The sequence below is a fragment of the Crinia signifera genome, chromosome 9 (assembly GCF_055691185.1).
Source record: "Crinia signifera chromosome 9, ASM5569118v1, whole genome shotgun sequence".
NCBI classification, from domain to species: Eukaryota; Metazoa; Chordata; class Amphibia; order Anura; family Myobatrachidae; genus Crinia; species Crinia signifera.
In genome coordinates this window covers 152,889,732-152,904,234 of record NC_139225.1, presented here as the reverse complement: position 1 = coordinate 152,904,234, position 14,503 = coordinate 152,889,732, and the positions used below count along the sequence as shown (strand labels likewise).

The window sequence follows — 14,503 nt, the reverse complement described above, 5'->3', positions numbered from 1 at the left end:
TATTGTGCCACGCCATTATTGGAGGGATGCACGGTCGGCTGATAAGATCAATAAGGCACGGATTAAAGTTAACAGGGCGATTGGGCGCTTTATGGCCAGGAACGGGGCCGTGGTGGTGAGGCACAGGGAACTTGAGTCGGGTGCCGGCGCATTTTGGAGAGGGGGCGGTGTGCACCTGAATGCGGTAGGGATAGATGTCTGGTCTTTGGGACTACGAGAGGGAATAGAAACAGCGTTCCGGATGTGGGGGGGGGGGGGGGCGCACGGGGTTAAGGGTTTAACCACGTGCTTGGTGGCGGAGGGGGGTCCTCGAGGTTAGTGGCATTGAGGCTTAATTATGCGGCGGGGAGGGCCCCATGAGGGGGCTGGACTCCCCTGGGTGAGGTTAATTTATGAGCACTGGGTGTTGACAATTGGTGCCCTCGAGCCAATCGCTATCGGCTGGGGGTAAGAACTCCTGGAAGTGCTTAGAGGTGTGGATAGATTTATTGAGGGCCTCGGGGACCACCTTCCGTGGGAATGTTTTGGTTATTGTTAAATTTGTATTGTTTCAATAAAGATGGCTGCTGTGGCCAATTTTATCCAACAGGAGAGTCATGTCATTTTTGGGTGGATAATTGGGCACAGCGATTAGACAATACCCTGTCATGTACATGGCTGTGGTCTGTGTCCTGTGTATAATATGTGTGATATGTAACAGTCTCTGTGTCTCTCAGACAGTCACACGCTGTAGTATTATTACACTATAAGATATATGTATGTATACAGGTAATACCGGGCTGTACATGGCTATGGTCTGTGTCCTGTGTATAATATGTGTGATATATAACAGTCTCTGTGTCTCTCAGACAGTCACACGCTGCAGTATTATTACACTATAAGATATATGTATGTATACAGGTAATACCGGGCTGTACATGGCTGTGGTCTGTGTCCTGTGTATAATATGTGTGATATGTAACAGTCTCTGTGTCTCTCTCAGACAGTCACACACTGCAGTATTATTACACTATAAGGTATATGTATGTATACAGGTAATACCGGGCTGTACATGGCTGTAGTCTGTGTCCTGTGTATAATATGTGTGATATGGGTACTTGTTTCCTATCTGGGCGCCCACTAAGTTAATTGAGCACCATGCTATTCTCCGTAGTGAAATCTGATCGCATCGCATCGTACACATACACGATATTGAACGATGCGATGCGATGCGATGCGATCCGATTCGATTTCCCATAGGAAACAATGTTAAATGGCTCAATTTAGCCAAATTATCATAGGAACAATAGTAAATGGGCCAAAAACACCCCTGAACATTGAAATGTCCCCCCAAAAGTAGTTGACGCCACCCCGCCATCAACGTGAACCCGAAGCGTGGCGAGCGCAGCGAGCCCGCGAGGGGCGGCGGTACGCGTCCTCCGACCTTTTCATGCCCTACTATCCACTAGGGCGTGGAGTGAGAATAGAATAGTGTGGCGAGCGCAGCGAGCCACCGAGCCCGAAGCGTGGCGAGCGCAGCGAGCCCCGCGAGGGGACGCGGATACCTTCACAGGTAAACGCGTCCCTTTGCGGGCTTCCCAGGTGTCCGCGTCGCCATGGACACCTGGGAAGCCCGCGAGGGGATGCGTATAACTGTGAAGGTATCCGCGTCCCCTCGCGGGGCTCGCTGCGCTCGCCACGCTTCGGGCTCGGTGGCTCGCTGCGCTCGCCACACTATTCTATTCTCACTCCACGCCCTAGTGGATAGTAGGGCATGAAAAGGTCGGAGGACGCGTACCGCCGCCCCTCGCGGGCTCGCTGCGCTCGCCACGCTTCGGGTTCACGTTGATGGCGGGGTGGCGTCAACTACTTTTGGGGGGACATTTCAATGTTCAGGGGTGTTTTTGGCCCATTTACTATTGTTCCTATGATAATTTGGCTAAATTGAGCCATTTAACATTGTTTCCTATGGGAAATCGCATCGCATCGCATCGCATCGCATCGTTCAATATCGTGTATGTGTACGATGCGATGCGATCCGATTTCAGTACGGTGCCGTACGTAGAAAACCTGGGCGCCCAGATAGGAAACAAGTACCGTGATATGTAACAGTCTCTGTGTCTCTCAGACAGTCACACACTGCAGTATTATTACACTATAAGATATATGTATGTATACAGGTAATACCGGGCTGTACATGGCTGTGGTCTGTGTCCTGTGTATAATATGTGTGATATGTAACAGTCTCTGTGTCTCTCAGACAGTCACACGCTGCAGTATTATTACACTATAAGATATATGTATGTATACAGGTAATACCGGGCTGTACATGGCTGTGGTCTGTGTCCTGTGTATAATATGTGTGATATGTAACAGTCTCTGTGTCTCTCTCAGACAGTCACACGCTGCAGTATTATTACACTATAAGATATATGTATGCTCAGGCGTACCTATATATTCGTGGGCCCCATAGCAAAAGTTTTTAAGGGCCCCCTATTTAGCAACTGATAAATGTATGTAAAACATATTACTAGACAGCAAAAATGGTCCCCTTTCAGCTCTGGGCCCCATAGCAGCTGCACCCCTTGCACCTATGGTAGTTACGCCCTTGTATGTATGTATACAGGTAATACCGGGCTGTAGTCTGTGTCCTGTGTATAATATGTGTGATATGTAACAGTCTCTGTGTCTCTCAGACAGTCACACGCCGCAGTATTATTACACTATAAGATATATGTATGTATACAGGTAATACCGGGCTGTACATGGCTGTGGTCTGTGTCCTGTGTATAATATGTGTGATATGTAACAGTCTCTGTGTCTCTCAGACATTCACACGCTGCAGTATTATTACACTATAAGATATATGTATGTGTACAGGTAATACCGGGCTGTACATGGCTGTGGTCTGTGTCCTGTGTATAATACGTGTGATATGTAACAGTCTCTGTGTCTCTCAGACAGTCACACGCTGCAGTATTATTACACTATAAGATATATGTATGTATACAGGTAATACCGGGCTGTACATGGCTGTGGTCTGTGTCCTGTGTATAATATGTGTGATATGTAACAGTCTCTGTGTCTCAGACAGTCACATGCTGCAGTATTATTACACTATAAGATATATGTATGTATACAGGTAATACCTGGCTGTACATGGCTGTGGTCTGTGTCCTGTGTATAATATGTGTGATATGTAACAGTCTCTGTGTCTCTCAGACAGTCACACGCTGCAGTATTATTACACTATAAGATATATGTATGTATACAGGTAATACCGGGCTGTACATGGCTGTGGTCTGTGTCCTGTGTATAATATGTGTGATATGTAACAGTCTCTGTGTCTCTCAGACAGTCACACGCCGCAGTATTATTACACTATAAGATATATGTATGTATACAGGTAATACCGGGCTGTACATGGCTGTGGTCTGTGGTCTGTGTCCTGTGTATAATATGTGTGATATGTAACAGTCTCTGTGTCTCTCAGACAGTCACACGCTGTAGTATTATTACACTATAAGATATATGTATGTATACAGGTAATACCGGGCTGTACATGGCTGTGGTCTGTGTCCTGTGTATAATATGTGTGATATGTAACAGTCTCTGTGTCTCTCAGACATTCACACGCTGCAGTATTATTACACTATAAGATATATGTATGTATACAGGTAATACCTGGCTGTACATGGCTGTGGTCTGTGTCCTGTGTATAATTTGTGTGATATGTAACAGTCTCTGTGTCTCTCAGACAGTCACACGCTGCAGTATTATTACACTATAAGATATATGTATGTATACAGGTAATACCGGGCTGTACATGGCTGTGGTCTGTGTCCTGTGTATAATATGTGTGATATGTAACAGTCTCTGTGTCTCTCAGACAGTCACACGCTGTAGTATTATTACACTATAAGATATATGTATGTATACAGGTAATACCGGGCTGTACATGGCTGTGGTCTGTGTCCTGTGTATAATATGTGTGATATGTAACAGTCTCTGTGTCTCTCAGACAGTCACATGCTGCAGTATTATTACACTATAAGATATATGTATGTATACAGGTAATACCTGGCTGTACATGGCTGTGGTCTGTGTCCTGTGTATAATATGTGTGATATGTAACAGTCTCTGTGTCTCTCAGACAGTCACACGCTGCAGTATTATTACACTATAAGATATATGTATGTATGTATGTATGTATGTATACAGGTAATACCGGGCTGTACATGGCTGTGGTCTGTGTCCTGTGTATAATATGTGTGATATGTAACAGTCTCTGTGTCTCTCAGACAATCACACGCTGCAGTATTATTACACTATAAGATATATGTATGTATACAGGTAATACCGGGCTGTACATGGCTGTGGTCTGTGTCCTGTGTATAATATGTGTGATATGTAACAGTCTCTGTGTCTCTCAGACAGTCACACGCCGCAGTATTATTACACTATAAGATATATGTATGTATACAGGTAATACCGGGCTGTACATGGCTGTGGTCTGTGGTCTGTGTCCTGTGTATAATATGTGTGATATGTAACAGTCTCTGTGTCTCTTAGACAGTCACACGCTGTAGTATTATTACACTATAAGATATATGTATGTATACAGGTAATACCGGGCTGTACATGGCTGTGGTCTGTGTCCTGTGTATAATATGTGTGATATGTAACAGTCTCTGTGTCTCTCAGACAGTCACACGCCGCAGTATTATTACACTATAAGATATATGTATGTATGTATACAGGTAATACCGGGCTGTACATGGCTATGGTCTGTGTCCTGTGTATAATATGTGTGATATGTAACAGTCTCTGTGTCTCAGACAGTCACACACTGCAGTATTATTACACTATAAGATATATGTATGTGTACAGTTAATACCGGGCTGTACATGGCTGTGGTCTGTGTCCTGTGTATAATATGTGTGATATGTAACAGTCTCTGTGTCTCTCAGACAGTCACACGCTGTAGTATTATTACACTATAAGATATATGTATGTATACAGGTAATACCGGGCTGTACATGGCTGTGGTCTGTGTCCTGTGTATAATATGTGTGATATGTAACAGTCTCTGTGTCTCTCAGACAGTCACACGCTGCAGTATTATTACACTATAAGATATATGTATGCAGGGCCGGATTATAATGGGGGCACAAGGGGTCAGTGCCCCTGGGCCCCCCTCTAGCTAGGGCCCCCCTGTGGTTGGCATGTATTCCCCCCCCCCAATTATTTTTTTATTTTTTATTTTTTTTAGCTAAAGGTTTTGTGTATGGGAGTGGGGTAGTGCTGCAGCTTCACCTAGCTGCCAATGTGACAATGATTAATGGTGCTGAGCATTGGGAGCCAAGTGTTCAGTGCATTACTGGGAGTTGACTAAGTCCCATGACACTTTGCACCAGAGGGCAGAGGCTGAGACGTTTGTGCTGAGCTCTGATTGGTGGAGCTCATTGCATGCTTCTCAGGCCTTTGGATAACAGCAGCAGCAGCCTAGTCATGGGAGGGTTTTTAATCAGAGGCAGCACTGGGACTGTGTAAGGTGCAGAGGGACAAACACAGGCTTTTCGTGTGGTATGTATGTATGCGTGTGTATATATGTGTGTATATATATATCCATATATATATCCCCTGAAGTTACCCATTGACTAAGTTTATACTGCCTTTACTCTGTATTTTGACAGTGTAATATTCCCCATGCAGTTTGCGGCCAGTAATGACAAGTGCAAGGGGGCCCCCCTGTCTAAAGTGCCCCGGGCCCCCCGAAGGCTTAATCTGGCACTGTATGTATGTATGTATGTATACAGGTAATACCGGGCTGTACATGGCTGTGGTCTGTGTCCTGTGTATAATATGTGTGATATGTAACAGTCTCTGTGTCTCTCAGACAATCACACACTGCAGTATTATTACACTATAAGATATATGTATGTATACAGGTAATACCGGGCTGTACATTGCTGTGGTCTGTGTCCTGTGTATAATATGTGTGATATGTAACAGTCTCTGTGTCTCTCAGACAGTCACACGCCGCAGTATTATTACACTATAAGATATATGTATGTATACAGGTAATACCGGGCTGTACATGGCTGTGGTCTGTGGTCTGTGTCCTGTGTATAATATGTGTGATATGTAACAGTCTCTGTGTCTCTCAGACAGTCACACGCCGCAGTATTATTACACTATAAGATATATGTATGTATACAGGTAATACCGGGCTGTACATGGCTGTGGTCTGTGTCCTGTGTATAATATGTGTGATATGTAACAGTCTCTGTGTCTCTCTCAGACAGTCACACGCTGCAGTATTATTACACTATAAGATATATGTATGCTCAGGCGTACCTATATATTCGTGGGCCCCATAGCAAAAGTTTTTAAGGGCCCCCTATTTAGCAACTGATGGTGATAAATGTATGTAAAACATATTACTAGACAGCAAAAATGGGCCCCTTTCAGCTCTGGGCCCCATAGCAGCTGCACCCCTTGCACCTATGGTAGTTACGCCCTTGTATGTATGTATACAGGTAATACCGGGCTGTAGTCTGTGTCCTGTGTATAATATGTGTGATATGTAACAGTCTCTGTGTCTCTCAGACAGTCACACGCCGCAGTATTATTACACTATAAGATATATGTATGTATACAGGTAATACCGGGCTGTACATGGCTGTGGTCTGTGTCCTGTGTATAATATGTGTGATATGTAACAGTCTCTGTGTCTCTCAGACATTCACACGCTGCAGTATTATTACACTATAAGATATATGTATGTGTACAGGTAATACCGGGCTGTACATGGCTGTGGTCTGTGTCCTGTGTATAATACGTGTGATATGTAACAGTCTCTGTGTCTCTCAGACAGTCACACGCTGCAGTATTATTACACTATAACATATATGTATGTATACAGGTAATACCGGGCTGTACATGGCTGTGGTCTGTGTCCTGTGTATAATACGTGTGATATGTAACAGTCTCTGTGTCTCTCAGACAGTCACACGCTGCAGTATTATTACACTATAAGATATATGTATGTATACAGGTAATACCAGGCTGTACATGGCTGTGGTCTGTGTCCTGTGTATAATACGTGTGATATGTAACAGTCTCTGTGTCTCTCAGACAGTCACACGCTGCAGTATTATTACATTATAAGATATATGTATGTATACAGGTAATACCGGGCTGTGGTCTGTGTCCTGTGTATAATATATGTGATATGTAACAGTCTCTGTGTCTCTCAGACAGTCACACGCTGCAGTATTATTATACTATAAGATATATGTATGTATACAAGTAATACCGGGCTGTACATGGCTGTGGTCTGTGTCCTGTGTATAATATGTGTGATATGTAACAGTCTCTGTGTCTCTCAGACAGTCACACGCTGCAGTATTATTACACTATAAGATATATGTATGTATACAGGTAATACCGGGCTGTACAAGGCTGTGGTCTGTGTCCTGTGTACATAGGCGTGCGCAGCACATTTCATTAGGGGGTGCACATTTCATTAGGGGGTGTCTTACACGCCCATTGGGTGTGTCTAACACCACCAATCGGACGTGTCTACCATCAGCTATTCGCACTCGCTACAATATAAAACACTCTCAGCCACACCATAGTCTTCTGACTAGTTCAGTTTTAATCTTCTAATTACTCTGTGTAACAGTACATGCAAATACAGTCATAAACATGTATGGATGACACAGGTATGTAGTGATATGACAATGGTCTAGTACAATTAACAATGCAAAAACACATACTTGATTGATGGGCACTTGTTTTAATGGAATACCAGTTCTAAAAAGCAAAAGTACATAAGAGTGGGCACAGCATTAGGGGGTGCCTGTGCACCCCTAGCACTCTATGTGCGCACGCCTATGCCTGTGTATAGGAACACCGATGGCTGATTAAGCTGGAGGTGACATAAATCACCAAAGGGGGATCATGCTGGAAAGATGTAGCAGTGTGAGACAGATAGGGCTGCGGCTGGCAGCCAATGGGTGTCGAGGGAGGAGTTAAAAGGGCAGAAGGGTCTTGTGACCAGAGAGTAGCTTCCTCTCTGGAAGTTTTTCTGGCCCTGGTAAGTCGCTTTAGCTGCTGGCTCCTGCGTTTTGCTGAGGTTTAGTGCTAACATCTTTCCTTTTGCTCTATCTTTTTCTAATCTGTCCCTCTCACTCTTTAGTCTGTCCCTCTTAGCTTAGTGGGTGCTTATCATAGAATGCCCCGTCCATCGCGAGCTGTTAGGCCCCCTGCCCGCCTGGCTGACGGCCTGGACTCCCCTACGGCGATGCCCGCTGCCGGAGCCTATCAGGGCTTGCGACGGGGTGCTGGGAGAGGTCGGGCGTCTGCCCGGGGTGCAGGCGCCGGGCGCGCGCGTCCCCCGCTGATGACGCGGACGGCAGTGCTGACGCGGCTCGGGCAGTCGGGCGCCCGGCCGCGGCTTCTAGACAGAGGGGACGGGGCGGCAGGGGGGCTCGCAGCGGTGCTGCGCGAGGCTGTAATAACGGGAGCAGGCGGTCAGGGAGAGGCGTCGCTGCGGGCGCTAGGCCCGTGGCGGCGCATGCGCAGACTGCCCCGCACGCTGGCAGGGCTGATCAAATAGCTGGCGGCCCTGTGGATCAGGCGCCGGGGGCCAGCGGAGGAGAGGCACTGTGGGTTACCCCATTGCACGGGGGCCCAGGGCACTCTGCAGGGCGCCCTTCCGGCATCCCCCTGCTGGCTAGCCGGCTGGCTAGAGCTAGGCCCACAGCTGTGGCAACTGCCCCACCTGCTGGCCGCCCATCGCAGTTACCTCAGTTGGCCAGCAGGTTGAATAGAGGGGGGATTAGGCTGCATCAGGCCCCAGGGGTCGCGGGGGATATTGGAGAGGTGGTGAACCCCCCCCTCCCCCGCGGCTAGTGTGGGGGTGTTCCCCTTGCAGGCAGCCAGGCGGCAGTGGCTGCGGAGAGCCAGGCTATTGCCCAGGCGCGGGAGGGGGCACCTGTGTCAAGGGCGTTGGCTCTGCCGGCGCAACAACCTGGAGAGACAGTGCAGTCAGAGGACAGGTGGCAGCAGCTGGTGTCCATACTGGTCCCTCTGCTAAGCCAGAATACCCAGAGATCCCCTCCAAGGGCGGCTTGTTCCCCCGCTTCTCCCCGGTGTGTCCCTCCCGCAGGGTGCGGTCTCTACCACGTACACGGCTGTTCGGGTGACTCCCCATGATGAATATACAGCAACGCCCGGTACACTGGCCGGTTCAAGGGACGCATCCGGCACGATGGAGCAGACTATGGCTGTCGCTGTGGCAGGAACAGCAGGTAAGGCGGCAAGTAAGAAAAAACGGCGAAGGCGAAAATCGCGCACGTCCTCTTTCTCCTCCGGGTCCAATTCCGTGATGTCGGAGGAGGAGGGGGGTCGTAGGTCACGACGTAGACACCGGCATTCTAGGCGTCGGCGCCGATATTCCCGGTCCACCAGCGGGAGTTCGGGTTCACCCTTTTTTCCCCAAAGGGAACGTTGTGCGCTGCGAGTACATGGCGGTATGTCGGGGTTTGCGCCAAAGTGTGCGCGAGCGGATTAATGAGGGAAAATACGTGAATTTCTTCACTCTGACTGCGCAAGCGGAGAAAGACTACCGCACAGCAAAGCGAAAAGGGGGTATAGGGGAGGCCACCTATTGTAATTACCAAAGATGGCAATCGGGGATGTTTATGTTTGCCGCTTGCTATCTAGAGACAAGGCCTGAGGAGCGCATGAACATGGTGCGATATATGCATATGATACACGAAATGTTCATGTCTGATGGCGGCACGGCTTGGAAGTCTTATGATGAGGACTTCCGACACAAGCAGTCGGGGTCCTTCATCATAGATTTTGGATGTAAAGACGTAGAACTTTGGGTTGGGAAGAGACCTGTATCCTCCGTTGCACCTCCCCCTCCTCCTCCTACCCCTCCCCCTCCACCTACACCGCCAGCTGCTGGCGTAGTGGCTCGTCGGGCTAATGCTCCCTTTCGGAGTGGCGCGGGTGACGCACCCGCAGGCAGATGCTTTGGCTTTAATGGGGTGGGCTGCAACTTGGGAGCGCGCTGTAGATTCAAGCATGCCTGCGCCCGCTGTTGGGGTCCTCACCCAGTCAGGGATTGCAACCGGGGGAGGCAGGGGGGGATTACGCCCAGGCCTGGTGCCGGGGCTGCTCAGCAGTAAGGCCCCCTCCCCGGTCCGGGTAGATCGCATGGCCGGATGGCTGAGCGAGTACCCGGACAAAACCAGTGCGGCTTTCCTGGGTGATGGTTTCCTACCCGTTAGAGGCGAGGTTAACACGGGATCCCCCAGGAACTTGAAGTCCTTTGTAGACATGCCTCATATTGTGCTGGAAAAAGTTGCTAAAGAAGTTGCTTTGGGGCGGATGGTGGGACCTTTCGCGGCTCCTCCCGTCGGGGAGCTGGTGCTCTCCCCGGTGGGGGTGGTCCCGAAAAAGGAGGCCGGTAAGTTTCGGCTTATCCAGCATCTATCCCACCCACCGGGCTCATCGGTGAACGACGCGATTCCTGAGGAGTTGTGCCGGGTCACTTATCAGTCCTTTGAGCAGGCTTTGGCCATTGTGCGGGGTTTCTGCGCAGGGGCGTTGCTTGCGAAGATTGACGTGAAGTCGGCCTTCCGACTGATGCCACTGCATCCGGATTCGTTCCGGTTTATGGGCTTTCGGCTACCCATGGGTTTTTATGTGGATAGGTGCCTGCCCATGGGCTGTTCGATCTCTTGCGCATATTTCGAACAATTCAGCACCTTCTTGCATTGGTGCGCACAGAGGGAGTCGGGGGAGCGGGGCTTAGCGCATTATCTGGATGATTTCCTATGCGTGGGTCCGGCTGGATCCCCACGTTGCGCGGTGCTGCTGGAGATAGTGCAGAGATTGTTTGGATTTTTCGGGGTGCCCATTGCTGCCGAAAAAACGGAGGGGCCGGTCACCTGTCTCTCATTTTTAGGCATTGAGATCGATACGCTGGGCTGCTGCTGCAGGCTTCCCCTTGATAAGCTTGAACGGCTACAAGGGGCGGTCTCGGTAGCTCTGTGCGCGGGTAAGCTTAGGTTGCACCAGCTGCAGTCACTTCTAGGTTTGCTACATTTCGCATGCCGGGTGATCCCCATGGGTCGGGTTTTCTGCAGAAAGCTCCAACGCGCCGTGGCGGGCATCCGGCACCCGATGCATTTTGTACGTTTATCCGCTGAGCTGAAAAGGGATCTCCGGATTTGGAGCTCCTTTTTGGAACGTTTCAATGGGTTGTTGATATGGCCGGCTCCGCGCCGTAGCAATGCTCAATTGGAATTGTTCACAGATGCGGCCGGCGGGATTGGTTTTGGGGCCTACCTGCACGGAACATGGTGCGCTGAACCATGGCCCGTGGAGTGGTTTGCTGAGGGCCTCACAAAAAATTTGCTGCTGCTGGAATTGTTTCCTATAGTGGTGGCGCTTGAACTGTGGGGGGATAGCCTGAGAAATGCATCCATAGTTTTCTGGTGCGATAATTTAGGAGTGGTCCAGGCCATAAATCGACAGGGCTCCTCCTCTCTTCCAGTGCTGCGGCTGCTGTTGCGTTTGGTGTTACGTTGCTTGCTTTTGAACATCCAGTTTGTTGCCAAACATGTGCCGGGGGTAGAAAATTCCATAGCTGATGCGCTTTCTAGGGGGGATTGGGCACGGTTTCATGCCTTGGCCCCTAATGCTGGCATGTTTGGTGAACCCTGTCCCCCTTATGTTTGGCAGATGATCAGGCCGGCATGGAGGGCTTATCCATGCGGGCCATCGCACCCAGGACTTTGCGATGCTACCAGGAAGGGTGGCTTGAGTTGGAGCGTTTCAGGCTATCCTCCGAGCAGGCAGGTAAGACGCCTAGGGCAGCTATGGTGTCTTTCGTTTGGCACCTGTATTCGTTGAATTGTTCTGTTGCCGCTGTTAGGCGGGTGCTTTCTTGTGTCTCCTTTTTCTCTGCTTTGTATGGTCGTGCTGACCCGTCTAAGTCATTTTTGGTTTCTAGGGCTTTGAGGGGCTGGCAGCGGGCCACTCCGGCAGTCTCCGACCGTAGGCGTCCGATTGATATTGCACTGCTCCCACCGCTGCTGGGTGCCCTACGGGACATATGCTACCCACGATACGAGGTGCTGTTGTCCCGGATGGCATACGCAATGGCATATCACGGGGCCTTTAGGATCGGGGAGCTGGTGGCAGCGCGTAAGAATGCCCCGTCGCCTTTGGATGTGGCCGATGTGGTGGTCCAAAGGGATTCTGTGTTGTGTCACATGCGACGATCCAAGACTGACCAGGCTGTGAGGGGGCGGTGGCTCTCCCTGCTCCCATGTCTGGTGGAAGGGGTGTGTCCGGTGGAAATGGCCCTGGCCTTCCAGCTGGTACGCCCCGACCGCCCGGGGGCGTGGTTGATGCATGAGGACGGGTAACCGCTTACTAGATACCAATTTTGTCATGTCTTGGGCCGGGCGCTGGGGACCTTGGGCCTCGATCCAAAGGAGTTTGGGTATCATTCCTTTAGGATCAGGGCTGCTACGTCTGCAGCTGCGGGGGGCCGCTCCGACGCAGAGATTCAGTCTCTGGGCCGATGGCGCTCCGCAGTCTTTCGCAGGTACATTCGGCCAACTCTTTCTGTCACTTTACCGGATCATGGTTCACTGGATGCATAAGCACTCGCCAACCTCCTGTGGGGGTCTTGAGGTGTGTTCACATTTCCCCCGGGGGCACAATTCGGCTGATCCCTAATTTGTCATGGCGTACCTGATAGATTACTCTGGGGGTTTGTGTGTTTTGTGCCTCAAGATCTAGTGCCATGGTCCAAAAAACTTTTTCCTTTTTCCCCCCTTTGAATGCTTGTGTTGAGTTTTGTATTTGTCGAGTGATGTTTAATGATGTTATACGCTGTTGCAGGTCGACAAGATGTCAGGAACGTGTGGGTCATGGGCCATTCGTACGTCTACTGGGCCTCAAGATCGCCTGGGGCTTCAGATGTGTGCATGTATCCGGAAGCAAGAATGGTGCGGTGGCTGGGTGTGAGAGGCATGCGCTGGTGTGCCTTGCAGGAACACCTGTCAAGGGCTATGCAGAGCTACGGCACCCCCAGGGTGCTGATCTTACATTTAGGGGGAAATGATGTTGGGCAGTGTACGACCCTAGAGCTGCGGTCCCTTATCATCCGGGACTTGCATATTGTGGCACAGGCGTGGCCGGATTGCAAGATAGTTTGGTCGGCTATGATTCCCAGGCGCGTATGGAGGTCAGCGTGATCTTGCCCATGGGTGGATAGCTCTCGCAAAAAGGTGAATGCAGCCATAGAGAGATATGTATTAGAGAATGGCGGTGGTGTCATCCGGCATGATGGCATCATTTTTCGAAGGGAGGAGCTTTATAGGGAGGACGGTGTGCATCTGAGCCCGTAAGGAATGGCTATGTTCCTGGCTGATTTGTTTTTGTGGTTAAGAAGTTGGTGCTGAGCGTTTTTCTTTTTGTTGGTGGCGGTGCTGCGGCTTAGGGCCTAGCTTGGCAGTAAAGAACGGTCAATTGTGTAGATGGAATGTGTGTAGATTAGTGGGTGAGCTCTCCAGGCATCGATTGTCACGAGCCATACTTCTATGCACGGAAGATGGCTGCCACCACCGACCCGGGTGGTTGGCTGGGAGAGTTGGTCACCAGCGGTTGGTGAATGGTGATCCCACCCCTTTTCTTTAATCTGACCGTTCTTTAGTGCCGCCACCAATATATATATATAGTCTTTAGTCTGTTGTCAAAATAAATTTGACATTCATTATTTTGAAACGCCAGCACTTGTGTCCGTGTCGTTATTTTTAGATAAGTTAGTTAGTCAAGTGTTAAGGTTTGTTAAGCATGAGAGTACCGATGGTGAATTTAAGGAACACCGATGGCTGATTAAGCTGGAGGTGACATTAATCACCAAAGGGGGATCATGCTGGAAAGATGTAGCAGTGTGAGACAGATAGGGCTGCGGCTGGCAGCCAATGGGTGTCGAGGGAGGAGTTAACAGGGCAGAAGGGTCTTGTGACCAGAGAGTAGCTTCCTCTCTGGAAGTTTTTCCCACCCTCCCATCCCTATTTTCTGTCTCTATTTTCTTCACTTGGGCAGCGGTAAAGAACGGTCAATTGTGTAGATGGAATGTGTGTAGATTAGTGGGTGAGCACTCCAGGCATCGATTGTCACGAGCCATACTTCTATGCACGGAAGATGGCTGCCACCACCGACCCGGGTGGTTGGCTGGGAGAGTTGGTCACCAGCGGTGTGTGAATGGTATGGTGATCCTACCCCACCCCTTTTCTTTAATCTGACCGTTCTTTAGTGCCGCCACCAATATATATATATATATATATATATAGTCTTTAGTCTGTTGTCAAAATAATTTTGACATTCATTATTTTGAAACGCCAGCACTTGTGTCCGTGTCGTTATTTTTAGATAAGTTAGTTAGTCAAGTGTTGAGGTTTGTTAAGCATGAGAGAACCGA

The 14,503-nt window shown here is 49.4% G+C and overlaps 1 protein-coding gene across 1 annotated transcript in view; it reads left to right on the top strand.

Annotated features, from left to right (window-relative positions):
- The window catches only part of LOC146036349 (putative HLA class I histocompatibility antigen, alpha chain H), a 92,832-nt gene that overhangs the window by 18,152 nt on the left and 60,177 nt on the right, over positions 1-14,503 (top strand). The window lies entirely within an intron of this gene.